Below are 26583 nucleotides of genomic sequence, written 5' to 3' on the forward strand. Positions count from 1 at the left end.
TCGTACGTAGTAAAGTATAAGATTGATTATCAATTACAATATATTTTCATGCGTATGTATGAAATTACTCATATACTTAAATATAACTTAAAAAAATTCCTTTACATACATGCTATTATAATCTATTAAAAGTAATTACCTAGTTAATATAATTTTTTTAAATATTATGCTTATAGTTTTTAATTATTTATAATAATTATAGTTAAATAAAATAAATATTTATAGCTAATAAGATATTTTTTTTATAGCTTATAATATTTAAAAACCAACATAGAAAAAAAAATTTATTTAATATTTTTAGAAATAGCGACCAACGTTGGTCGCTATTTTGGTCAAACAGTCAAAACTTAATTAGCTACCAAAAATAGCGACCAACGTTGGTCGCTTTTTGTAAATCGAGACTCAAAAACGGGTTTCCCTATCCCATTCTCTTATTTTCTAAACCAAAATTTCCCCAACTCTCTCTCAACATATTCCCCTCCCCTTCTCTATTTCCCTCATACAAATCAATCCCCTCACCCTGCGCCACCATTGTGACCGCCTAAGCCACCGCCGGAGCCGTCGCTGCCACCGCTGCCGCTGCCCCTTTCTCTCCTTATCCACCTAAAAAAAACCTAGGTTTGAATTATAACCTTGAATCTTTGTTATTTCTAGTTTTTGTTTCAATTATTTCAATACTGTAGTTTAAGGATATGAATTAGTATTTCAATTCTTTGAACATTGTTTTTTATTGAGGATTAGGGTTTAGGTCTTGTTTTAGTTAGCTTTGTTAATTAATTTTATTAACTAATTAGTTTAATTAGTGTTGAATTTAGTTTAGTTAGATTTGAATTATACTTTGTATTGTCTTGATAGTTTAGTTAGAATCTAGAGTTTAGGATATGAATTGAACATTTAGGATATGAATTGAACTTTTAGGATATGAATTGAGCCTTTAGGATATGAATTGAACCTTTAGGATATGAATTGGACTTTTAGTTTATGTATTGGAATTTTAGGATATGAATTGAACTTTTGTGGATATGAATTGAAATTTAAGATATGAATTGAACCTTTTGTGTATGAATTGAGCCTTTAGGATATGAATTGAACTTTTAGGATATGAATTGAGCCTTTAGTGTATGAATTGAACCTTTAGGATATGAATTGAACTTTTAGTTTATGTATTAGAATTTTAATTTATAAATTAAAATTTTAGGATATGAATTGAACTTTGTGGATATGAATTGAAATTTAGGATATGAATTGAAATTTTTGTGTATGAATTAAACTTTTAGGATATGAATTGAGCCTTTAGGATATAGAGTGAACTTTTAGGATATGAATTGAGCCTTTAAGATATGAATTGAACCTTTAGGATATGAATTTGACTTTTAGTTTATGTATTGGAATTTTAGTTTATAAATTGAAATTTTACGATATGAATTGAACTTTTGTGGATATGAATTGAAATTTAGGATATGAATTGAACCTTTAGGATATAAATTGAATTTTTTGTGTATGAATTGAACTTTTAGGATATGAATTGGACTTTTAGGATATGAATTGGACTTTTAATTTATGTATTGGAATTTTAGTTTATAAATTAAAATTTTAGGATATGAATTGAACTTTTTAGGATATGAGTTGAACCTTTAGGATATGGAATTAATTAACTAAAAAAAGATTAAGATATGAATTAACTAAATTAATTTGTTCTTGTTTTATTTGTATAGATGGAACATCGTACTTGGATGTACAATAGGAATTATTTTAATCGGCAGGGATTGCAGGAGGATTTTGTAGAAGGGGTTGATGACTTTATTAGACATGCAATGGAACTTCCACCAAGAATAACTTAGATACAGTACCTGGCAGAGTGGGTCTTTAATTGTTGTTCTCATTACCGACAATGATGATGAAATGGCAATGACATGTGTTTCAAACAGTGATGGTGTAGGTACTAATGTAACATTTCCTAAGAAGATAAAAGAAGAGGTTATAGAGGAATTCTCTACTTCATTTTCCAAGAGGAAAAGAAGTTTAATTGAGAGTGACAAGGTTGATGGTAATGGAAAGTTGTCCGTTGCTCATGGAAGTTCCCATAAAACGGGGATCATAAGACTTTGTGATGACAAAGACGAAAGGAAGTTTTATTCTCAACTTTCTTCCAAGTCAGATCCGTACAAGCTTAATGGGATTGATGATATTTCTTCGGATTCAGACAATGATTTGAGTGACAAAAGTATGGAAATGCTAATCAAAAGAATTAAAGGTAAAACACTTCTCTAAGGAAGAGAAGTTTGGAGAAATCTGCTGCCTATAAAGTGCATATATCACGTTCATGCAGAGTTCATCATCCTTCTCTTCCAAGAAAAACGTTTTACCTACTAGACATCATAACTTGTGAAAATAATAATATTGGACTAATAGAGGAACGGATATCAATGTAAGGCTAAACACGGAAATAATAATAATATAACGCTAGTAATGGAAAGTAGAAGCAACAAAGAGTAAACAGGTGATAACGCAATAAAGTAATTAGAACACAATTAAAGTATAAGTGAGACCAATTAAGGAAAACAAATGTGTAACGACCCGACCGGTCGTTTTGAGCTTTTGCACTTTGCTCGCCAGTTTTCGGGCATGAATTGCCCCGTGTGATGGATTATGACTTATGTAAATTGTTGGTTTTGATTTTCAGGGTAATCGGAATGAATTTGGAAGAACAGTTCTCAGTTTGAAGCTTGAAATTTGAAAAGTTTGACCAAGCTTTGACTTGTTGGTATTGTGAGCACGTGATTTTTGTTTTACGCGACAATCGCTCCAAAAGAATTAAAAAATGTATGTGTCATGCGTAATTTAAACCATGACCCGTTTGTTAGATGGAAAATTACAAAAAATACGCATTTTTTCTTTTTTTTCCTGATTTGTTGCCGTGTTTAATTTTGCCTACCTTTAACATTTTATCCGCGTGAAATAAATATGTTAAGTGTTAATTAGTGGTGCTTGGTTTTATTTAATTAGTTTGTGTATTTAGGAAATTAGAAATAAAGAAAAAGAAGAAAAAGAAGACAAAATTTGTTTGGGCCGTGTCCATTTCAAAATTTGGAGCCCAATTGAACAGCCCAAACCCCCAGTCCGAACAGCCCACCCCAGGACACAAAACGACGTAGTTTAACACCAAAACTACGTCGTTTCAAGGCCGATCCATCTCAACCATTCAAACCAAACTGATCCAACGGCCAAGATCTCACACCCCGTACCCACTAACTAACCCGACCCGTCTTATCCAAACCGACCCCCAAGCTCTGAATGAGAAACGACGCCGTTTCCTCATCAAAAGAAAGATCTGAGCCTTCCATCTCGCCTCATCCAACGGCTAAGATCAACCCCTTCCAGCCATATATAAGCCCGTAACATACCCTGCCCCCCTATCCTAACCCCAGCCTCCGTCTTCAACCTCATTCCCCATCAAACCCTAGAGCCGCCCCTGTATCCTTCACCATGGAAGCCGGCGGCACGGGCGCCGGTGACCTCGCCCCTAACACCGTAGAACCCCCTTGACATCCTGAACCCAAATCTATCAACCACACACCTCGAATCCTATCCCACCTTCTCGAATCTTCATTTGAAGATTCGAGTCGGAACCTAATCTACACCAATCTGCCCTAAATTCATACCAGACACTCCCCGGACCCCCCTCGTGACCAAACCATACTTGGTTTGGTCCGAATCTGACCAGGGGAGTATAAATCCCGGATCTGAGTTTGGAACTTTGTAGTTCTTCATCACTGGCCTATGTCCGTCCAAACCAAAGAGATTAAGGTCTAATGGACCTTAATCGAAGTGTTTCTCATCCGAGAAACACTTCGATTAAAGTCCGTTCACCCTTAAGAAAGTCTGTCCAAGTCCGAGTCAAGGTTTTTGATTTTTCAAGACTTGAGGTGAGTCTTGCTTGCTTTCTTTATTTCTGTTTGGTCCATGTGAGTGATTGAATGGCTGTTCATGTTTTGTTTCAATTTGTATCTTTTGAATTTTTACCAACTTCTGTTTGTCCACTTTGCTTGAACCACGGTGTTTGTTTGAACCCCTCCTATTCTGATAAGGCATGTGTATTGGTTGTGTTCCAAATTTGTTTTGATTAACTGATTCCTCGAAGTATAATTTTGTTTAGCCAGTACAATTCAAGTCATGTGCCCTATACTTTGAATGTCTGATTTTTGGTTACGGTTGTATGTGTTATGATTAATATAGTCGAGTCGACATATGTCGTCAATTAGTTTCAACTGTCCGAACGATAACAAATTGACTTGCCTCTGTTGAACATTTGCCTGAATCAATTAAGAACCAAGTCCAGGTACTTATAAGCTGTTAATGTGATTTCAGAAACCTAAGGCTTGGTCTGTTAATTGAAATCTGAGTTGATGGCATGTGCACTTGTGCACAGCATGTGCATTGTGCACAGCCTGTTTTCCTGCATAGGAAGGCTTTTGATTTTTAAAAATTGTTTGACAGCATATGCTGTCAGATATATTCTACTGCCCATGCTTGCTTTTAGTTAATAAAATAGGAAAGGAAAGCCTGCCAGGGAATATTGATGGGGTTATATACTTAAATAACTAATTGGGATCTGAAAAGGTAAAAGACACATGGGAGGGGTACTGTGACATTTGGAAAAGAGGCTGTTAAAAGAGATGGTGTCGAGGCTTATAAAAGAGGAGGAGATACAGAATTAGGGGACGGGAGCTAGAGAGCTAAAAAAGGGAGTGAGGCATAGGAGCAAATACAGAATTAGAGGGGAGAGGAGATCAGAAAATAAAGGAAAGGGGAACACACTGTGAGGAGTGTTGAAAGAGAAAGCTTGAAAGACATACAAAGAGATACAGAAATTATACAATCTACAATCAGAAATTGTTTCTTCCTATTTGTTATTTGGGTTTTCAGTTGTTTAACTCGTTGAAATCAATTCTGATTGTTTGAAGTTCCAGTTGTGTCTATTTAGTCAAGTGTTTTCCATTGGTTCACTACTGGTTTGGTCTGCTTGGAGTTCTTGATTCTATTCCACTGGGTTGTGCTCTCATTTGGCTATTTCTTTCTATTGGCCATAGTTGCATTTCTGCACTTGAGCCTTTTCTGCTGTTCGTTTTGTTTTGCTGCTGCCCTGTCCTGCTGCTATTGCTAGTCCTGTTTCTTTTGCTGCTGATTTCCACATCTTCTTCTTCTTCTCCTTTGCACATTCAGCATTTTCAGGTACACATTTCAAGTCCCATATTGATGTAATTGAAACAGTTTGAAAGCATGAAATGGAAAAGGTTGAAGAAGTTCAAGCATTTGCTGTAATATTCATAGTACATTAACAGGCTTGTGAAAATTGATTAGTTTATAATCCAGCAGTTTGAAAGTATGTATTGATATTTGACTGAGTTTGCCCTGTTGTATTTTAACTCTGTAGTTGTTTGTGGGCATGTATATTTCGACCTTATACAATACTGTTCTGGTTTCACTAGTTTTGTTTAGTTAAGACTAGTCCACATAAGCTTAGTTGAGTTCAACTCGAGAAGTGTTCGGATTAAGTGTTGTATTTCGTTTAGCTCGTACAGGATTCCTTGCCAAACTAAAGTATTTTACTTTGCCAGTTATCCTTTAATCTAGTCCAAATAAGTTCAGTTAAGTTCAATTCAAGAAATATTCGGATTAGGTATTGCATTTCATCAATCTCATATGTAGTTTTTTTGTTCGACTGAAACATCCTCGCGAGGCATGACGTTTTTACTTTATAAGTAGTTAATCAGAAACTGACAAAAATCCGGATTAGACAAAAGCCTATAATTGAATCAGCATGTACCTTTTCTTCTAGTTTTAGAGACAAATGCGTTAGAAATGTAGCCATTTTAGGATATCCTTTTCTAAAATAGAGATGAGCCTCGCCAAATAAAGATGCAAAATTGCGGGGCTCTCAATAAATAATCATGATAATTATTTAGAATTCAAGATAGGCCATTTAATAAATTTCATGGCCTTCTACAAAGATAATAACGCGTTAGACTCTGTAGGCGCGGCTTAATTAAATCACATTCTTAAATTCGGGTGCACATTGATGTGACCCAAATCCGAATCTCAACGAAGTCCAAATGTGTCGACGATCACGGGTGCATTGATTGTGACGTGGTTCGAGATGCGTTTTCACGACGTTGCAATTCTATAAAAAATAAGTGATAATAATAAAAGCGGTTTTAAACTTAATAAAAGCACGTAAGTCATAATATGTATTTAAATCAGATATTTAGCCATTATAACAATTTAAGCGACCGTGCTAGAACCACGGGATTCGAGGGTGCCTAACACCTTCCCTCGGGTCAACAGAATTCCTTACTTAGAATTTCTGGTTCGCAGACTTCATTTGGAAAAGTCGAAAATCTCCTCGATTTGGGATTCAAGATAAACCGGTGACTTGGGACACCAAAAGCCAAACCTTTCCCAAGTGGCGACTCTGAATTAAATAAATAATCCCATTTTCGAATATTGTCACTTAAATTGGAAAAACTCCACTCGCGCATTTAACCCTTCGGGAGGGCGCGGAAAAAGGAGGTGTGACAGCTCTGGCGACTCCGCTGGGGACTGTGACCCAGAACCACTGGTTCAGGGTTCAAGAATTCGAGCTTAGAATAATTGTTATATCTGGCTTATTATCTGATCTTTATTACATGTTTTGCATAAAAGTGCTAAATGTTGTCTTTTACCGCTTTTGATATTATCTGAACTGTATATAAACTGTGCCGAAACCCTTCTTTTCTTACCTCCGGGGAGAAGCTCGCTGGTCGAGACTCCCTATTCTGTTAGTGTCAATACTTGAAATAAGAAAGAGGTCGGACAAGTTACAAAGCCGGACGATCTCGCGGGTCCCCGGTACGTAGCCCCCTCCTCGACTCGAGTTGTCCGCTCGGGTACACAGTCTAGGGCAAATACCAAGGTTTAAACCTAGTATAACGAAACTTCATGCCGGATCCCTAGTAGGAACGCTTATTTGCATCATATGGCATTTGACTTAGGGGACTCAACACAGGGGTTGGGTCCGTCTAGGACAGGCAACCTGAAATGGAAAGACCATCATGCTGCATTCCTATCTGTGTTATGCATTTATTTGCTTCGGTTCCGCATGTCGACCGGTTCTTAAAAAAAAAAGAAGGGAAAATAGCAGCGCAGGGGAGATAATTACTTATTTTTGGAAAATAAAACCAATGTCCAAGTAGTGTCAAAACCTCGCCGGAATTTTTCTAAAAAAAAAACTGTTTTGTTTATTGAGAGTTGTTAAAAAAAAATATATACAAAAATTTTTCTTTTATCACTTTCAAAGATCAAAAAAAAAGAAAAGGTATTTATTTTAAAAGTAAAAAAAAAAAATCGAAAATTCATAATTCAAAAAAATGAGTTGTTTCTTTCGTAGTACCCCTTTTATGAATTCAGACTAATAGTCCAAATTTTTCTTTAAAAAAAATAGTTTCTTTAATCTTTATCTCTTTTCAAAAAAAAAATGTAAAAAAATACGCATTCCTGATTTCTAGGTTTATTCGATTTTTTTCCGATATCCCGAACTACGCCGGTTTGATTCTCACCGGATGTGAGATACGTAGGCAACCCTCGTCGGGTTCAACCCCCATTTTGCTAAAATAGCCAAAATAAAAAAAAATATGTTTCAAATTTTTAAAGAGTCATAAATAAGTCAGGTGATGCTGTTTTGTCATAAATAGCCGAATGTTCCCGAAAGGGACGCCGGAAGGCTAACTTTGCATAAACAGCCACCTTTGGGTCATTTTTAAGGTTTAGTCCAGTTGACCCACACAACCTTAAAATCTTCGTCCCCTAGGCGTTGAAAGGTCGTGTTAGCAATATTGAGTTTCCTAATTTAAAAAAAAAAACAACGATAAAAAGGGTCGTAAATGAATAGGGTGACGCTGTTTTGACATGAATAGCCGAATGTTCCCGAAAGGGACGCCGGAAGGCTGACTTTGCATAAATAGCCACTTTTGGGTTTTGCTTAGCATTTTTAGACCCACACAGCCTTAAAATCTTCGTCCCCGAAGTGCTTAAAGGCCGTGTTCAAAGCTTGGTCCCCTCTGTAAAATATTTTGAGTCAGTCATTTTTGTTAAAATCACCTTAATAAATGTGCAGGATGAGCACGATGCAAAATGAACATTTTTCAATAATGACCAAAATCCCTGTCAAGTTACGGCTATGGTGGAATGATCTAGGTGTTGAAGGGCAAAATGAGGTTAAGAAATATCTGAAAGGTCTTGTGGGTCTGTTGGAAATCCAGCCTCGGGGAGATATCATAAGAGCTTTGGTTACCTATTGGGACCCGGCGCACAATGTTTTCCATTTCTCTGACTTTGAGCTCACCCCAACTTTGGAAGAAATGGCCGGATACATCGGGAATACTGAACTTCCGTTGAGGGAAAAATACGTGGTCGCCCCAAGAGTCGTCACGGCACATCGATTCCTAGATTCATTGAAGATACCCAGAACAGTCCACAACCCGGATCTAGCAGCCGGATTCTGTACTCCATGCTTCATATATGATAGGTACGGTCATGAGGGGGGATTCAATAATCCAATCAACAAACTGTGCAGCAAAGGAGTTCGGCAGAAGTGGGACGAGCACAGACGGGTAGCATTCATGATGATGTTCCTGGGCCTTCTGGTATTTCCCAGGAAAGATGGAAACATTGATTTGAAGATATCTGGGGTCGTCAGCACCTTTACTCACGCAAAGTGACAGTACTCTCGCGCCTATGGTGGTATCCGACATCTTTCGAGCTCTCACAGCTTGTAAAGCTGGGGGAAATTTCTTCGAAGGTTGTAACTTGCTCCTGCAGATATGGATGACCGAGCACCTTTGCCATCATTCCGAGATTTTGAGCCATGGTTCCCCGGAAAAGACCCGCATAGAAGAATCTTACGCGAGAGCCAAAGAGATCAGTTTGCCCGAAGGAGTCCTGGCTTGGACCTCGTTCTTTCAAGCTCTTACAGCCAGCCAAATACAATGGAAGTTGGGATGGTTGCCTGTTGATGAGGTCTTATATATGTCGGCGGCTAAAACTCATTTCTTGCTGATGGGGCTTAAGAGCATTCAACCTTACGCACCCTGCCGAGTTTTAAGACAGTTCGGAAGATGCCAGACAGTACCTCATGAGGAAGATCTAAGCACTCAAGCAGTTGAGATAAGTCCTAACGGACAGTTCCCAGAAGCAAAGATTCGCCAAATCTGGAATGAGGGTCAATATTTGAAATCAGATACTTGCGTGCGGGATCAAGCCAAAGGAGAAACGGCGCCAGGTTACCTTGCATGGTACAGAAGGGAACTCGAGCATGAAAGGCCAGCTAAGAGACCCCACATCCGGAATTTTACCGAATCATCACAAAAGCAGTGGGATTGGTTAGCAAAAGAAAGAGGCTATTGCACCGAAATCAGCAGGTTAAAGCAACAAGTGGAAAACTTGAAATATGAACACAACGTGCAAGTTGCTACCGATCTGGGAGAGCGGAACAGGTTAATTCAAGAAAATGAAATGCTCAGAGCCCAGATCAAACAGATAAGGTTGGATGCAGATAGACAACCAAGGCGTCGATCGGACGAGAAGCTGATAAAAGGGCTAAAAGGTGAAATCAGGGAATGGCGAGATGGTTTGGAGAAATCTGAAAACATCATAGCAGAGCTCAAAGCACAGTGGGATACAAGAACAGATAAGCATCGCAGGTACCTGAATCAATTGGAAAGCGACCATGAGAAGACTGTTGCTAAGATAAAGAGAGAGATGGCTGCACTTGAGATCAAAGCAGCTAATCAGGCCAAGGATTTCCAAATTGAGAGCAGATACTGGTATGACTCAATAGCCCAGATGAAGTTGGAAGTACGACGACTGAAGCATCAGCATGTACAAGATGCTCAAGTTTTCAAGATATGCAGCGATCAGACAAAACGCCTGCTCGTAGAGAAGAAGCAAACCAGAGATAGGATCAAGGCCATTGCCCATGCCATCACCAGACGATGCCTACGATGTGAGAACATGTCCAGCGCTACCGTCCTCTCGGCAGTAATGGGTTATGTCAAGCAGACTATGCACGAGCTGGAGCAACTTGAGAGGGATCTCACGCCTAGGACCGCGGCGAGGCCGAACGATGCCCCGCGGAAACCAATTTTTAAAACCATAATGCATTCATAGGTCAAATCTGTATTTTAGCATCTTCTGCCTGTTTTTTCATCAAGGTGATTTTCAGTCTATTTTGAGTCTAGGTTCATTTTCCAAGTTTGCTTTTTCTTTTGCAGAATGTAGCTTGTAATAGAACATTTCAACAATGAAGAGGTTGTTTCTTTTACGTCCATTTGTGTTTTTCGAACTACGTAATGATCTGATTCACGTAGGCATCGTGATACGTAGGCAATCCTCATCGGATCCGGTCGCATTTCTTTTACTACAAAAATAAAAAATATATATATATATAATAAATAAAATAAAAGGAAAACAAAAGAGAAAAGGAAAGAAAAGAAAAAAAAGGGGGAAAAACTAATAAGAGAAAAAATGTCGGAATGACGCATGCTCTCGCAGCAAACATATAGTAATCCACTTAACTGTATAGGTGCATCATGCCCAACGTGAGATTAACTATCTATTATTTGCTGCAGAATTAACCGTGCGTTTGTCATTGAGCATTTTTTTCAGGGTTTTTGAAAAGACGGTTGGTTTGGTGAAAGTCTGGCCTCGCACTCATATTTCACGAGGTCAAGGAGAAGTATTCAACTACCTGTTGTTAGGGCAAGAAGCAGTACTCACACTTACTTCACCAGGTCAAAAGGAAGTGTGGAAATGTCTTCGGAAATTCCATTGCAAACAGTCCCCGTCTCTGAGGAGAGCTCAATCTCAGCCGTCCTCACACCTGAATCCGCAACTGCGGAGGAAAATAGGATCCTACGGCTCCGCATGTTGGAAATGCTGGATGACTGGAACAATGGGAAAGAGCCGCCAAGTGTCGTCCCCGGATTCCCTGAACTATTCTCCAGGTCAAGTGGGACTTCTAATGTTCCCATAAATTACCCTGCTACCCCATTTGGGTACCCAGCCACCTCCGCCTTCTCTGCAGGATCACCTTCTGAGCCTCATCCCCGAATGTCGGCCAATGATGCAAGCATGAACATCTTTACTGCATCGCCTTGCCCAGCTACGGCACAGCCTGCCACGTACAAGCCAAGCCTTGACTCATCCTCTTTTACATTCCAAGCACCGTCGTTCTCAATGGAACCAACTAGGTTCGCCACCAGTACTAATCCTCTACCGCCTCAGTGCGAGCCTGTACTAGGGCAGGATCAGAACCCCAGAGTCGTAGAACAAAACGAAATGGCCAAAAGGATGAGAAGCCTTGAGCAAAGTCTGAAGAATATGCAAGGATTGAGCGGGCAAAAGAGCGTCTCTTACGCCGACCTATGCATGTTTCCTCACGTACACCTGCCAACGGGTTTCAAGACCCCCAAGTTTGAGAAGTACGATGGGCACGGTGACCCCATTGCACATCTTAAGAAATACTGCAACCAATTGCGGGGAGCCGGCGGAAAAGAAGAACTGCTAATGGCATACTTTGGGGAAAGTTTAGTAGGGATAGCTTCGGAATGGTATATGGATCAGGAAATGTCCCGATGGCATATATGGGATGATCTCGCCAGAGATTTTGTAAAACAATTCCAGTATAACATCGACATTGCGCCAGACCGAAACTCTCTGTCGAATTTGAAGAAGAAACCTTCTGAAAGCTTTAGAGAGTATGCTATTAAGTGGCGTGAACAGGCGTCGAGAGTGAAGCCTCCCATGGATGAAGTGGAAATGGTCACTACCTTTCTCCAGGCTCAAGAGTCTGACTATTTCCAAAACATGATGTCAGCCATGGGTAAGCCATTCGCGGAAGCGATCAAGATTGGAGAGATGGTGGAAAATGGTTTGAAAACAGGTAGGATTCTGAGTCAAGCACCCATAAGGGCAACCTCCCAGGCTGTCCAAAGCGGGTCCGGAGGAACGACGAGGGGGAAGAAGAAGGAAGAAACGACTATGGCAGCCTCTGAAGCAAGGGAGTATCGTCATCCCAGGCCCCATTTTCCGGAAAGAGCCCCACAACACTACTACCCCCACTCAAATTTGGCATATGCTCATCAACCTTATATGGTCATGAATGCCCAACCTTATAACCATCCACCACAACAAGCCAACCGAGGCCCAGCTCCACCTCCCAGAAATCAGCCTCCTTACCGCAACCACTATAACCCACAACCCCCGCAGAATAACTACCGCCCCCAGGAGCCACCTCGACGGCGGACTTTCACGCCCATCGGTGAACAATACTCTACTTTGTTCCCTAAGCTAGTCCAGTTGGGTTTCTTGCAACCAATTCCCCAAACGAGGCAAAACCCAACATCGCCTTCTTACAAAGCCGGAGTCAGATGCGCCTATCATTCAGGGGCCGAGGGACATGATACAAATGACTGCTGGTCGTTGAAAAGAGTGGTCGAAAATTTGATAGAGCAAGGGAAAATAGTGCTAAGGGACGAGGAAATCCCGAACGTAACTAACAATCCATTACCTGCTCACAATAATGGGCCGCTGATCGGAATGATTTGTGAAGACAAAGAGTTCGATCCTGCTTTGAAAGCTATAATTGCCATTGTCGACACGGGGAAGAGGCCCGAAATGGACCAGAAACCAGAAAAGGGGGAAGGAGGCCAAGATTGCAGAGAGCAAGTCTGAAAAGAAGGTGGAAAAGAAAGTGGTACCAGCAAAGGGCGGAGTTCTTTACGTACCGCGAGGTCAAGCTGAGAAGACGCAGAAATCCGGGATCAAAAAGACAAAACCTATGTACGTGCCAAAAGGGGCCTATGTGGTCCGGGGGACGATTCAACCACCTCGGCTGAATGAGCCAGTGGTTATCGGACGCGTGCCACAAAAGCCAATGACCAACCCGACCACAGTGCCGTGGAATTATAAAAAGACTTTGGTGATGTACAAAGGAAAAGAGGTCGTGGGAGAACTTCCAGAAAATACTTTCATTAGAGGGTACTCAAATACCCAAGAACTGAACAACGCCACACAAAGGCGCTTTCCTCCAAAGAAGCCTGTGAGTGTTGAAGAGGCGGAAGTGTTCTTCCAACAAATGAAGATGCCGGATTACGAAGTGATAGATCAGTTGCGCAAGCACCCTGAGCAGGTGTCCATGCTATCATTATTGACAAGGTCGGCCGAGCATCAAAAGATCTTACTAAAGACCCTGAATGAGGCATATGTGCCGGTTGAAACCTCGGTGGAGCAATTAGAGCGGATGACAGAAAGATTCTTCGCCGTCAACCAAATCTCCTTCAGCAAGAACGATCTACCCCCGGAAGGAGCAGCACACAACAAGGCATTGCATTTAACAGTCAAATGTGAGGACTACTATGTCAAGCGGGTGATGCTGGATGGGGGATCAGGTGTTGACATTTGCCCGCTCTCCACGCTGCAAAGAATGGAAATTGAGACCGGAAGAATCCGACCCAACAACGTCTGCGTAAGAGCTTTCGATGGTATCAAGAGAGACACCATGGGAGAAATAGACCTGCTGCTGGTCATAGGACCAGTCGAATTTCGAGTCACTTTCCAAGTGATCGACATGGACACATCTTACAATTTCCTCCTTGGCAGGCCTTGGATCCATGCGGCAGGAGCCGTGCCTTCTACTCTTCACCAGATGGTGAAGTTCGAGTATGAAGACCAAGAGATCGTGGTCCATGGGGAAGACGAACATGCCATTTATCGGGACCCATCCATCCCGTATCTTGAACCAAGAGAAGGGAGCGAGCATACGGTCTATCAAGCTTTCGAGGTAGTATTGGCAGAGCAGCACGAAGAGGGAGTACCTTGCCCCCAGCCCTTCTTGTCTAACGCTTCGGTTATGGTGGCCAAAGAGATGATCCGACACGGATTTAGGCCAGGGAAGGGGCTTGGACGAACCCTTCAGGGAATGACGGAACCCATTACTTTACCAGTCATCAAGAAACCTTTTGGACTAGGTTTCAAACCTACTCCAGCAGACGAAAAATGGGCAAAGAAAAGGAGAAATGAGGGCTGGAAGTTGCCTCAACCACTGCCGGATTTACATGCGACTTTCGTCAGGCCAAGGTACGCTGAAGAAGAAGATGATGAGGTCTTCAGAGCTGAGGAAATCGAGGAAATATGTGGGGCAATGAGGGAGATGCTCTACGAGGTCCACATGGTTCAACCAGGCGAAGGCACGAGCACTGCTGAGATGATGTACATGGGGCCAAACGCCAAACTCCAAAACTGGGAGATCACGCCATTCCCAACTAGACGGAAGTCCGGGTAGACCTGTCCTGCCACCTTTCCTGTATCACAAGTTATCTCCGGGACATGACTTGAACGTTTTCTTCTTTTCAATTGTTGTTCCTAGTTGTAAACGTTGTTGTCTTCCAATTTTCCAAAGAAAATATACAAAAAAAATCATCATTGCTTTCCTATTCTTTCTTTGTTCTGATTTTTATTAGTTTTCCTTTCATCTTCCTTTTCAGTCCTAATAATGCGGCTTTAAATATGACATGCTTGCGGACTTCACGCCCAGATCACAATGAGCTATTTAACTGCGAATTAATGAACCCAGAACCAGAATATGATGCGGAAGAGGCTTTTAGGGAGATAAACCGAGAGTTGGAATATTTTGAGAATAAACCTAAGCCGAATCTAAATGACACTGAACCGGTAAATTTAGGAACCCCGGAAGAAATCCGGGAGACCAAGATAAGCATTCACACGGACAAGAAAACGAGAGAGGCGATAATTCAACTTCTTTTCGAATTCAAAGACGTGTTTGCTTGGTCATATGATGACATGCCGGGACTAGGTGTCGATCTAGTGGTTCACAAATTGCCGATTCATCCTGATTGTCCTCCGGTTCAACAAAAGCAACGAAAGTTCAAAACCGAGGTCAGTGACAAAATTAAAGAGGAGATCACCAAGCAACTGAAAACAGGAGTGATCCGGGTAGTCCAATATACAACATGGTTGGCGAATGTGGTTCCAGTACCAAAAAAGGACGGGAAAACTCGGGTATGTGTAGATTACCGAGATCTGAACAGAGCAAGTCCCAAAGATAATTTCCCGCTGCCCAACATCCACATCCTCGTTGATAATTGTGCCAAACACGAGATACAGTCTTTTGTAGATTGTTATGCTGGGTATCATCAGGTACTGATGGATGAAGAGGACGCCGAGAAAACCGCTTTCACCACGCCTTGGGGCACCTACTGTTATCGGGTCATGCCATTTGGTCTAAAGAATGCTGGGGCTACTTACATGAGGGCCATGACCGCCATTTTCCATGACATGATGCATCAGGAAATAGAGGTGTACGTGGACGATGTAATAGTCAAGTCCAGGACGCAGGATAATCACATCCAAGACTTGAGGAAATTCTTCGAGAGGCTAAGGAAGTATGACTTGAAGCTAAATCCAGCCAAATGCGCTTTCGGAGTTCCGTCAGGTAAACTTTTGGGCTTCATCGTAAGCAGGAGAGGTATCGAGCTAGACCCGACTAAGATAAAATCTATCAAAGATCTACCTCCCCCGAGAACGAAGAAAGACGTGATGAGTCTTTTGGGCAGGCTGAACTACATCAGTCGATTTATTGCCCAGCTGACAAGCACGTGTGAGCCCATATTCAAGTTGTTAAGAAAAGATGCGGCGATTAAGTGGACAACGGAGTGTCAAGAAGCCTTTGATAAAGTCAAAGAGTACCTTTCGAATCCCCCAGTCTTGGTCCCTCCAGAACCAGGGAGGCCACTTTTCTTGTATCTGACAGTCTTGGAGAACTCTTTTGGCTGCGTCCTCGGGCAACACGACGTAACCGGGAAAAGGGAGCAGGCGATCTACTACCTGAGCAAGAAATTCACCAGCTACGAGGCCAAATACACTCTGTTGGAAAAGACATGCTGCGCTCTCACATGGGTTGCTCAAAAGCTGAGGCATTATCTCCAAGCCCACACTACATTCCTCATAAGCAGGTTGGATCCCTTGAAATATATATTTCAGAAACCAATGCCTACTGGGAGACTGGCTAAATGGCAAATCTTGCTTACGGAATTCGACATAGTTTATGTCACTCGCACGGCAATGAAAGCCCAGGCGTTAGCAGATCATTTGGCCGAAAACCCGGTCGATGAGGAATACCAGCCATTAGATACCTACTTTCCAGATGAAGAGGTAAACACCGTAGAAGTGATCTCGGAGGAAGCTCATGTTTGGAAGATGTTCTTTGACGGAGCCGTGAACGCCAAGGGTATAGGTATTGGGGCAATTTTGATCTCACCTGCCGGTCAGCATTATCCCGCCACAGCTAGACTTCGTTTCTTCTGCACAAATAATACAGCTGAATATGAAGCCTGCATTATGGGCATACATATGGCAATCGATCAGGATGTCAAAGACTTACTGATTATGGGAGATTCTGACCTGATCATCCGGCAAGTTCAAGGCGAGTGGGAAACTCGGGATGTCAAGCTTATCCCATACCGACAACATGTAGAGGACCTCAGCAAGCGCTTTACCTCAATAGAGTTCAGGTATATTCCGAGGTGTCACAATGAACTGGCAGATGCACTTGCTACTCTGGCTTCTATGCTACCCTACCCGGGCAACGCCCACGTCGATCCTTTGGAAATCCAAATCAAGGAAAGACACGGTTACTGCAGTGTAATCGAGGCGGGATCAAATACGCAGCCTTGGTACCATGACATCAAGAAATTCTTGAAGACACAAGAATACCCCGAGCATGCAACTGGAGATCAAAAGAGGACCATTAGGCGACATGCAAGTGGTTTCTTTTTGAGCGGTGAATTGTTATATAAGAGGACTCCGGACCTCAATCTCCTAAGATGTGTCGATATCGAGGAAGCGAGAAAGATCATGCACGAAGTACACGCAGGTGTGTGCGGACCTCACATGAACGGGTATGTCTTAGCGAAGAAGATCCTTAGAGCGGGTTATTACTGGATGACCATGGAAAAGGATTGCTTTAGCTTTGTCCGGAAGTGTCATCAGTGTCAGGTGCACGGTAATTTGATTCATGCACCTCCCACGGAACTGCATCCCATGTCCGCACCTTGGCCATTTGTCGCCTGGGGCATGGACGTCATTGGACCAATTGAACCAAAGGCCTCAAACGGACACAGGTTTATACTAGTTGCCATAGACTACTTTACGAAATGGGTAGAGGCTGTCACTCTCAAGTCGGTCACCAAGAAAGCTGTAGTGGATTTTGTACACTCAAATCTTATCTGTCGCTTCGGTATTCCTGCGACTATCATTACAGATAATGCGGCAAACTTGAACAGTCACTTGATGGGAGATGTGTGCGAGCAATTCAAGATAACACACAGGAATTCCACTCCTTATCGGCCAAAAGCCAATGGTGCTGTGGAAGCTGCAAATAAAAACATCAAGAAGATTTTGAGGAAGACAATACAAAGTTCCCGACAGTGGCATGAGCAGTTACCTTTTGCATTATTGGGGTACCGCACTACGGTACGCACATCGGTGGGAGCGACTCCTTATCTTTTGGTTTATGGGACCGAGGCTGTAATACCGGCAGAGGTAGAAATTCCTTCGCTTCGAATCATTGTCGAAGCAGAAATCGAGGACAGCGAGTGGGTTAAGACTCGGTTAGAGCAATTGACGTTGATTGATGAAAAGCGGATGGCTGCAGTTTGTCACGGACAGTTATACCAACGAAGGATGGCCCGTGCTTACAACAAGAAAGTCCGACCCCGGAATTTCGAAGTAGGTCAGCTGGTACTGAGGCGTATTCTGCCGCATCATGAAGAAGCAAAAGGAAAGTTTGCCCCAAATTGGAAAGGCCCATACATCGTAAGGAAAATATTGCCAAGAGGAGCATTGTATTTAGGTGATCTCGAAGGAAATGACCCCGACACAGCAGTAAATGCAGATGCGGTCAAGAGGTACTACGTCTAAATCATACTCCAATAGTCCTGACACGTTGAAAATGGCGAAGGTGTTTATTCCCCACTACTCCCAAAAAAAAAAAAAAAACTACCCAATTCTCTCTACCAACTTTTGAGCCGCTTACAAAACAAAAAAAAGAGAAGAAAAACAAAAAAAGAAAAAAAAAGAAAAACAAAACAAAACATTGATTGAGGCCTGAACTACGTTTGACTTGATTCCGAAAGGATACGTAGGCAGCCTCTCCCTGAGGTTCAGTCACACCAACAATAAAATCCCATCCACCCTGAAATTGAAAACCGGGGCACATCGAGTAGTTGAGAAGTTAGTATCACTACCCCTCTTTACCAAGCACGAGCCTTCAAATCAATTACCAAATATGGTGGGGAATCAATAAGCATCACAAACGAAGACCGTCACACTCTGAATGGAGAGAGATAAAATGAGAGAGTCTCGGCGGTGAAAACCTTCGGGCACCACGAGGCGACGGGAGTAGAGAAACCAAAATGAGAGAGCTTGTTTAGTAAAAACTCGCAAAGAGTGCTATCAAGCGATGACAGGAAGAGAAATGAGAGAGGTCAGCCAGCGAAAACCCGCAAAGGGCGCTATTGGCCGAAAAGGAATGACGCCACCCCAAGAAGGTCTCGGCAAAGTTCCACCGATTTTGGAATCACAGATCTGTTCTGGTTCAGGAAAACGCAAGTTCATGGAAGGTCGGACGTCCAGTCCAAAGAGCATGTCATGTCATTTAAAGCCAGCGTTATCCTCCTCAGATAAGTCTTTCTCGTCCCGAAAAGGGTATTCCTTTTCTGATTTGTTTTCCCCTTCTTTGTTTCTTTTCGAATCCCTTTTGCATTTTAACCCCGAATTCATGACACACCGGAAAGAGCAGGTGGCAGGTTTGTTTGCACGGAATCCCGTCTCATGAAGGAAAGCACCTCATCTCGTTGATATGATTACCCAAGCATGATGAATCATGACGTCCCGGAGTAGAGGAAAAAGAGAGAAATCTTGAAATCTTCCCCAGCAAGTCCACCTTCGGACAAATCCCCACAGAGTCTCCCCCTGTACAAAACCCCACAGAGTCTCCCTTTTTGTACAATCTCCCACAAAGTATCCCTGTTGGAATTTCATCAGCACATCCCCAGCGAGTTCTTTTGTAAATATTCCCCAACAAGCTTACCCCAACAAACCCTGGGAAACCCGTTTTGAAACCAAAACCCAGCATACCCCATTGTACAGAATCCGCACAAAGAATCCACTTGGTAAATATTTCCCCCACATAGCTTCCTCTTGTACAGTTCCCACAGAACACCTCCAATAAAATCCCCGTTGAGAACCTTCAATCAAAACGGGACAAAAAAGAAAAAAAGGGCCTTACGAGGCAAATCATCACAGAATCCGGAAATACAAGCCTGAGCAGTCTAAAGGTTTCGCCGTTCAATTCGAATCAATGGCGGGATTTCGCAACAGAAGTAAAGACGCAACGAAGCAATTGGGAACGATCAAGGTCACCAAACCGACCGTCATTTTCAAACTAACAATTGTTCTTTGTCTGAGAAATTGAAACAGGTGTTAATCTAAGACAACCGTGCAAGAAGCAGGTGTCGCCCAAAGAAGAAGGTACACGGGTACAAGAAACATTTTGGCAATAAGGAATTCACTCGAAAGGTAGGTTTCCACGAAACTCCCTTTTATCTTCTACTAAAATAAGAAAATTCAAAAAAAAGAGGTCGCTTAACTTTGTCCCCAGCCCAATCAGCATTAGGGTTTTAAAACCTAAACTGAATTTTCCTTTTAGTCAGCATTAGGGTTTTAAACCCTAAACTGAACTTTTCCCTTTCAGCCAGCATTAGAGTTTTAAACTCTAAACTGAGCTTTTCCATGCAATCAGCATTAGGGTTTTAAACCCTAAACTGAATTTTCCTTCTAGTCAGCATTAGGGTTTTAAACCCTAAACTGAACTTTTTCCCTTCAGCCAGCATTAGAGTTTTAAACTCTAAACTGAGCTTTTCCATGAAATCAGCATTAGGGTTTTAAACCCTAAACTGAACTTTTTCCTTTCAGCCAGCATTAGAGTTTTAAACTCTAAACTGAGCTTTTCCATGCAATCAGCATTAGGGTTTTAAACCCTAAACTGAATTTTCCTTTCAGCCAGCATTAGAGTTTTAAACTCTAAACTGAGCTTTTCCATGCAATCAGCATTAGGGTTTTAAACCCTAAACTGAATTTTCCTTTCAGCCAGCATTAGAGTTTTAAACTCTAAACTGAGCTTTTCCATGCAATCAGCATTAGGGTTTTAAACCCTAAACTGAATTTTCCTTTCAGCCAGCATTAGAGTTTTAAACTCTAAACTGAGTTTTTCCATGCAATCAGCATTAGGGTTTTAAACCCTAAACTGAATTTTCCTTTCAGCCAGCATTAGAGTTTTAAACTCTAAACTGAGCTTTTCCATGCAATCAGCATTAGGGTTTTAAACCCTAAACTGAATTTTCCTTTCAATCAGCATTAGGGTTTTAAACCCTAAACTGAATTTTCCTTTTAGTCAGCATTAGGGTTTTAAACCCTAAACTGAACTTTTCCCTTTCAGCCAGCATTAGAGTTTTAAACTCTAAACTGAGCTTTTCCATGAAATCAGCATTAGGGTTTTAAACCCTAAACTGAACTTTTCCCTTTCAGCCAGCATTAGAGTTTTAAACTCTAAACTGAGCTTTTCCATGCAATCAGCATTAGGGTTTTAAACCCTAAAACTGAATTTTCCTTTTAGTCAGCATTAGGGTTTTTAAACCCTAAACTGAACTTTTCCCTTTCAGCCAGCATTAGAGTTTTAAACTCTAAACTGAGCTTTTCCATGCAATCAGCATTAGGGTTTTAAACCCTAAAACTGAATTTTCCTTTTAGTCAGCATTAGGGTTTTTAAACCCTAAACTGAACTTTTCCCTTTCAGCCAGCATTAGAGTTTTAAACTCTAAACTGAGCTTTTCCATGCAATCAGCATTAGGGTTTTAAACCCTAAAACTGAATTTTCCTTCTACTTAGCATTAGGGTTTTAAACCCTAAACTGAACTTTTTCCCTTCAGCCAGCATTAGAGTTTTAAACTCTAAACTGAGCTTTTCTATGAAATCAGCATTAGGGTTTTAAACCCTAAACTGAGCTTTTCCATGCAATCAGCATTAGGGTTTTAAACCCTAAACTGAATTTTCCTTCTAGTCAGCATTAGGGTTTTAAACCCTAAACTGAACTTTTTCCCTTCAGCCAGCATTAGAGTTTTAAACTCTAAACTGAGCTTTTCCATGAAATCAGCATTAGGGTTTTAAACCCTAAACTGAACTTTTTCCTTTCAGCCAGCATTAGAGTTTTAAACTCTAAACTGAGCTTTTCCATGCAGTCAGCATTAGGGTTTTAAACCCTAAACTGAGTTCTTCCTTTGATCGGCGTTAGGGTTTTAAACCCCAAACCAAACCTTTCCCCAGCTAGCCGGTGTTAGGGCTCCAACCCTGAACTGAGCATGCATATCCTCTTTCATCAATTTTATGAATTTCCTGGTGAATAATTAACGAAATTTTCCTAGTGAAACTGGGGCAGAAAATTTCGTTCGTTTGTTTGTTTTTTCTCGCAGGTCTAACCTCGAGCCACACGGATCGAAATGACCTACGAGATGAGTCTCAACTCAGAATCAAAGAAGAAAAGACAAAAGAAGACATTCCGAGATATCAGAGTGAATGGAGAGCGGATTAACTCCAACGTTTAATTAAGGGCTTGAACCTTGCCAATCGCGTCTCACTCAGTATCCCAGAGGTTACACAAGTCGCCGCAACTCGCAAGCATCAAGATTCAGATCGGAGTCTACAAGCAGAATCAGCTAAGACCCAAGATCAAGTCGTAAAAGAATCATAGATAGGAATCTTGTAACTAGCAGTTGACATACATATAAGTAGTTAGTTCAGTTTCTAATTTTCGTTTGGTTGTAATAAGGCGGTCAGTGACGTAGCAGTGACAACAGCAGCAGCAATAGCAGCAAGCATTGCAATCCCATGGTAGTCCCAGCTACCAAAACTTCCCGAACTACATTGACCTGATTCCTGTTTAGCCCAGGATATGTAGGAAATCTTTGAAGCAAGATTCGGTCAGATCTTTCAAAAAACATGCTTCATACGGAGTAGTCCATAGGCAAAAATCGCTCATACACGCTCACTTTGTCTTTGCACGAAAACTCTTCGTGTTTCCGAACAAAGAGGGGCAGCTGTGAGCACGTGATTTTTGTTTTACGCGACAATCGCTCCAAAAGAATTAAAAAATGTATGTGTCATGCGTAATTTAAACCATGACCCGTTTGTTAGATGGAAAATTACAAAAAATACGCATTTTTTCTTTTTTTTCCTGATTTGTTGCCGTGTTTAATTTTGCCTACCTTTAACATTTTATCCGCGTGAAATAAATATGTTAAGTGTTAATTAGTGGTGCTTGGTTTTATTTAATTAGTTTGTGTATTTAGGAAATTAGAAATAAAGAAAAAGAAGACAAAATTTGTTATAAAATGAATTTGGGCCGTGCCCATTTCAAAAATTCTGGAGCCCAATTGAACAGCCCAAACCCCCAGTCCGAACAGCCCACCCCCAGGACACAAAACGACGTAGTTTAACACCAAAACTACGTCGTTTCAAGGCCGATCCATCTCAACCATTCAAACCAAACTGATCCAACGGCCAAGATCTCACACCCCGTACCCACTAACTAACCCGACCCGTCTTATCCAAACCGACCCCCAAGCTCTGAATGAGAAACGACGTCGTTTCCTCATCAAAAGAAAGATCTGAGCCTTCCATCTCGCCTCATCCAACGGCTAAGATCAACCCCTTCCAGCCATATATAAGCCCGTAACATACCCTGCCCCCCTATCCTAACCCCAGCCTCCGTCTTCAACCTCATTCCCCATCAAACCCTAGAGCCGCCCCTGTATCCTTCACCATGGAAGCCGGCGGCACGGGCGCCGGTGACCTCGCCCCTAACACCGTAGAACCCCCTTGACATCCTGAACCCAAATCTATCAACCACACACCTCGAATCCTATCCCACCTTCTCGAATCTTCATTTGAAGATTCGAGTCGGAACCTAATCTACACCAATCTGCCCTAAATTCATACCAGACACTCCCCGGACCCCCCTCGTGACCAAACCATACTTGGTTTGGTCCGAATCTGACCAGGGGAGTATAAATCCTGGATCTGAGTTTGGAACTTTGTAGTTCTTCATCACTGGCCTATGGACCTTAATCGAAGTGTTTCTCATCCGAGAAACACTTCGATTAAAGTCCGTTCACCCTTAAGAAAGTCTGTCCAAGTCCGAGTCAAGGTTTTTGATTTTTCAAGACTTGAGGTGAGTCTTGCTTGCTTTCTTTATTTCTGTTTGGTCCATGTGAGTGATTGAATGGCTGTTCATGTTTTGTTTCAATTTGTATCTTTTGAATTTTTACCAACTTCTGTTTGTCCACTTTGCTTGAACCACGGTGTTTGTTTGAACCCCTCCTATTCTGATAAGGCATGTGTATTGGTTGTGTTCCAAATTTGTTTTGATTAACTGATTCCTCGAAGTATAATTTTGTTTAGCCAGTACAATTCAAGTCATGTGCCCTATACTTTGAATGTCTGATTTTTGGTTACGGTTGTATGTGTTATGATTAATATAGTCGAGTCGACATATGTCGTCAATTAGTTTCAACTGTCCGAACGATAACAAATTGACTTGCCTCTGTTGAACATTTGCCTGAATCAATTAAGAACCAAGTCCAGGTACTTATAAGCTGTTAATGTGATTTCAGAAACCTAAGGCTTGGTCTGTTAATTGAAATCTGAGTTGATGGCATGTGCACTTGTGCACAGCATGTGCATTGTGCACAGCCTGTTTTCCTGCATAGGAAGGCTTTTGATTTTTAAAAATTGTTTGACAGCATATGCTGTCAGATATATTCTACTGCCCATGCTTGCTTTTAGTTAATAAAATAGGAAAGGAAAGCCTGCCAGGGAATATTGATGGGGTTATATACTTAAATAACTAATTGGGATCTGAAAAGGTTAAAAGACACATGGGAGGGGTACTGTGACATTTGGAAAAGAGGCTGTTAAAAGAGATGGTGTCGAGGCTTATAAAAGAGGAGGAGATACAGAATTAGGGGACGGGAGCTAGAGAGCTAAAAAAGGGAGTGAGGCATAGGAGCAAATACAGAATTAGAGGGGAGAGGAGATCAGAAAATAAAGGAAAGGGGAACACACTGTGAGGAGTGTTGAAAGAGAAAGCTTGAAAGACATACAAAGAGATACAGAAATTATACAATCTACAATCAGAAATTGTTTCTTCCTATTTGTTATTTGGGTTTTCAGTTGTTTAACTCGTTGAAATCAATTCTGATTGTTTGAAGTTCCAGTTGTGTCTATTTAGTCAAGTGTTTTCCATTGGTTCACTACTGGTTTGGTCTGCTTGGAGTTCTTGATTCTATTCCACTGGGTTGTGCTCTCATTTGGCTATTTCTTTCTATTGGCCATAGTTGCATTTCTGCACTTGAGCCTTTTCTGCTGTTCGTTTTGTTTTGCTGCTGCCCTGTCCTGCTGCTATTACTAGTCCTGTTTCTTTTGCTGCTGATTTCCACATCTTCTTCTTCTTCTCCTTTGCACATTCAGCATTTTCAGGTACACATTTCAAGTCCCATATTGATGTAATTGAAACAGTTTGAAAGCATGAAATGGAAAAGGTTGAAGAAGTTCAAGCATTTGCTGTAATATTCATAGTACATTAACAGGCTTGTGAAAATTGATTAGTTTATAATCCAGCAGTTTGAAAGTATGTATTGATATTTGACTGAGTTTGCCCTGTTGTATTTTAACTCTGTAGTTGTTTGTGGGCATGTATATTTCGACCTTATACAATACTGTTCTGGTTTCACTAGTTTTGTTTAGTTAAGACTAGTCCACATAAGCTTAGTTGAGTTCAACTCGAGAAGTGTTCGGATTAAGTGTTGTATTTCGTTTAGCTCGTACAGGATTCCTTGCCAAACTAAAGTATTTTACTTTGCCAGTTATCCTTTAATCTAGTCCAAATAAGTTCAGTTAAGTTCAATTCAAGAAATATTCGGATTAGGTATTGCATTTCATCAATCTCATATGTAGTTTTTTTGTTCGACTGAAACATCCTCGCGAGGCATGACGTTTTTACTTTATAAGTAGTTAATCAGAAACTGACAAAAATCCGGATTAGACAAAAGCCTATAATTGAATCAGCATGTACCTTTTCTTCTAGTTTTAGAGACAAATGCGTTAGAAATGTAGCCATTTTAGGATATCCTTTTCTAAAATAGAGATGAGCCTCGCCAAATAAAGATGCAAAATTGCGGGGCTCTCAATAAATAATCATGATAATTATTTAGAATTCAAGATAGGCCATTTAATAAATTTCATGGCCTTCTACAAAGATAATAACGCGTTAGACTCTGTAGGCGCGGCTTAATTAAATCACATTCTTAAATTCGGGTGCACATTGATGTGACCCAAATCCGAATCTCAACGAAGTCCAAATGTGTCGACGATCACGGGTGCATTGATTGTGACGTGGTTCGAGATGCGTTTTCACGACGTTGCAATTCTATAAAAAATAAGTGATAATAATAAAAGCGGTTTTAAACTTAATAAAAGCACGTAAGTCATAATATGTATTTAAATCAGATATTTAGCCATTATAACAATTTAAGCGACCGTGCTAGAACCACGGGATTCGAGGGTGCCTAACACCTTCCCTCGGGTTAACAGAATTCCTTACTTAGAATTTCTGGTTCGCAGACTTCATTTGGAAAAGTCGAAAATCTCCTCGATTTGGGATTCAAGATAAACCGGTGACTTGGGACACCAAAAGCCAAACCTTTCCCAAGTGGCGACTCTGAATTAAATAAATAATCCCATTTTCGAATATTGTCACTTAAATTGGAAAAACTCCACTCGCGCATTTAACCCTTCGGGAGGGCGCGGAAAAAGGAGGTGTGACAGGTATATGATTTTGGATCAGAATTATTATGATTTGGTTAGCTTCGTTAGGTGATTTGGGACTTAGGAGCGTGATCGAAATGCATTTTGGAAGTCCGTGGAAGGCTTAGGCTTGAATTGGCAAAATTGAGATTTTAGCGTTTTCCTGTTGATAGGTGAGATTTTGATATAGGGGTCGGAATGGAATTCCGGAAGGTCAGTAGCTCCTTTGGGTTATTTTTTACGTGTGTGCAAAATTTTAGGTCATCCGGACGTGGATTGGTTGTGTTTTTTATCAAAAGTGTAATTTAGAAAATTTTGGAATTCTTAGGCTTGAATCCGATGCGAATTGGGTGTTTTGATGTTGTTTTGAGCGTTCCGAAGGTTGGAAAAAGTTTTAATGAGGTTATGGGATATGTTGGCATGTTTGGTTGAGGTCCCGGGGGCCTCGGGTGGGTTTCGGGTGGTCAATCAGACCATTTCATGTTGTGAAAAATTGCAGAATTACTGCTGTTGGTGTTGCAGGTTTTTGACCTTCGCGTTCGCGATGCATGT

This window comes from Nicotiana sylvestris, chromosome 8 (assembly GCF_000393655.2).
Source record: "Nicotiana sylvestris chromosome 8, ASM39365v2, whole genome shotgun sequence".
In the NCBI taxonomy this organism is placed as follows: domain Eukaryota; kingdom Viridiplantae; phylum Streptophyta; class Magnoliopsida; order Solanales; family Solanaceae; genus Nicotiana; species Nicotiana sylvestris.